This window comes from Aptenodytes forsteri, unplaced genomic scaffold (assembly GCF_000699145.1).
Source record: "Aptenodytes forsteri isolate BGI_AS27 unplaced genomic scaffold, ASM69914v1 Scaffold153, whole genome shotgun sequence".
In the NCBI taxonomy this organism is placed as follows: domain Eukaryota; kingdom Metazoa; phylum Chordata; class Aves; order Sphenisciformes; family Spheniscidae; genus Aptenodytes; species Aptenodytes forsteri.
The window spans coordinates 367950-370631 of NW_008796178.1; positions in this window are offsets into that span (position 1 = coordinate 367950).

The window sequence follows — 2682 nt, forward strand, 5'->3', positions numbered from 1 at the left end:
CCCAGGCCGAGCCGGGTTTCTCGGGTCGGCCTGGAAAACAACAACAACAACAACAAGAGGAGCAGCAGCAGCGACGCCGGGGGCTGAGGGCTCCCCGAGGGCCGGGGCTGCAGCTCGCCCCCCGCAGCCCTGGGAGGGGCGGCCGCGATTTAACAGCACCGAGTGACGGGAGATAGTGGTTGAATTGCCGTTGTCTCGACACGTTCCCCCAAATAAGCAGACAGATGAGGACTCGGCCATTTCAACATGCCTAATTTTTAAACTCCAGAAGCTGAAAGAGCCCTTCCGCAAGGGGTACGGCGTAGGCTGACCGAGGCGCTGGGCCGGGGGTGCCCCCCCCGGCCCCTGCACATGGGGGCCTGCCCAGCGTGGCACAGGAGAGCGCGGCACGACGCTCCTCCAGCAAAGCCGTGGCTCTGCTGTTGCATAAAGCTGCGCGTGGAATGATTTACTCCGCTCTAAATCAAGGTTAGAGTGGCTAGACTGCTCGTGATAACCTGGCTAGCTATCTTCCTAGTTCCCCCAGCTGTAAGCCGTAATCTTACCTACTTAAGCTAAACTTTTCCAAGCAAGGGTTATTTTACCTGAGCGAAGAGAGTGTGGAGCATGTTTCCATAAGATGAATGCGGTGTTGCCTTGTATAGTACAAATCGTGGCATGAGTTAGGAGAAATACTAAGTTCGATTCAAGCTTCTGTCTTCTAATATCTTGTTTACAGTGGGATTTTGAACAGTTCCAGCCCTCAACAAAAGCAATTAGTATAGGCACACCAAAGCAAACCACCGGTTTAGACAAATAAACTATATCCGGCATCAACATCTTTGATGGTAGGACAGAGACAGATGGGATCTGCTGACTGCTGCTGCCATGGTTTGTAAGTCACCTCCCCAGCCGAACGTGCCACCTCTGCCACGTAACCACCTCCACCACAGGCAGCGGAAGGAAGTGAGAGCGTCGTGACTTGGCTGGCAGTCAGGCTCACTCTGACTTTTCATGGCCCTCAGTCCCTTTTACTGACTCTTCCTCCATGCCCGGAGTGAGCAAACGATGAGGCGGTAACAGCTCTGTAAACTGCCACGGCAAGACTTGCCACTCGGTTTCTCCAGTTTCAGGATGGAATAAGCTCTTCTGGTACGAATTGCAGGCGTTGGTCTCCAACAGGGGCTTGCTGCAAGGACGGCTGGGGCTGGGCCAGAAGACCACGGCAGACAGTCGGTTGCTCAGCTTTGCTCAAAGGGGAGGGTAGAGCTTGTTGCTGGAAAGGAGAGCTCCTGAAACGCAGAGCCAAGCTAGTTCCCCGGGAAATACTTCCATTAATCTCAGTGAGGTATCACTGTTAATAAATTGGTACAATCTGTCATCTGATTTAACAGTGTCACTGCTAATAAAGTTTCATATGGCTTATGTTATCTGTTAATCCAAAAGGAGAAAAGTTTGAGGACACCGCTGAAGAACTCGGCGACACACACGGCTGCATTTGGACATCTGAAGCTTCAGCAGTATCCCAATAGCATGGCTTTATTTTGAGGTGGAACTTGTGGTGACTTGTGGCACAGCTACCTTCCTGCTCAAAACCACACACCCATCCTTGCATTCCTCTACGACTGCCCCAATAATTTGCTCTTTCAGGCTGTAAAAATATTCAGGAACGTGTGACATTACGGACACCGTGACTGGAAGGCTGGCTTCTTTGCGGTTCTGGTAAAAAAGCTGGACTGACTCCTGTAAAGTGAATCTGCCGAGACCTTCAAAGGTGCGCACAGAGGCATCGCATTTTGTCTCCATCTTCTCTCACTCCCTCTGCTCCTCTTTGACTCTTTCTTCTGTCTCTTCCCAGGCCACTCTCTTTTTCGTTTCCTTCCCCGCTGCCTTTGACATTTGATCTAGACTCTACCAGCAAATGTGTTGCAGAGAGTTTTTCTCCTCACAGTTTTCAAAGCCTGTTTTTCCACCTTTGTTCTGTGGTCACAGATCTCTCAAAAACAACAGTTGGCATAGCTTCCTGTTGCTGCAGCATCAGAGATATACAGATTCAAGATACAGTTTAAAAAAGTCACTGTTTCAAACTTGTTTATTTTGAATGAAAACGAGACCATTCAAATCGTGAAGCTTGACCGAGGGGAACCAGGTTAAGACGACCACCAATCATCGTGACAGCAGTGACGAGACTGGAAGATTTTGAACTGAATGTCTGTCTCTCTTAAGGCAACCACTAAATGGAGATACACAGATTCAAGATACAGTTTAAAAAAGTCACTGTTTCAAACTTGTTTATTTTGAATGAAAACGAGACCATTCAAATCGTGAAGCTTGACCGAGGGGAACCAGGTTAAGACGACCACCAATCATCGTGACAGCAGTGACGAGACTGGAAGATTTTGAACTGAATGTCTGTCTCTCTTAAGGCAACCACTAAATTACTCAGCACAGATATTGTTAAAGTGGTCCTGACCAATAGCATGTTTTTAGTACCAGTGACTCTTGTTGAACTCATCTCTGTAATTGCTTTTTATGAATCAGAATGCCTTAAAAAAAATCACAACAAAAGAAACCCCTTACTATGGACGATGTAACCATTAAATCTAAATCCTAAAAATTGGCCTTAAGCGTACAAAATTAAGGAAGCAAAAACCTTATTAGTTTGATTACTCTTATTTACAAAGTATGAAAGGAAAAAACCTT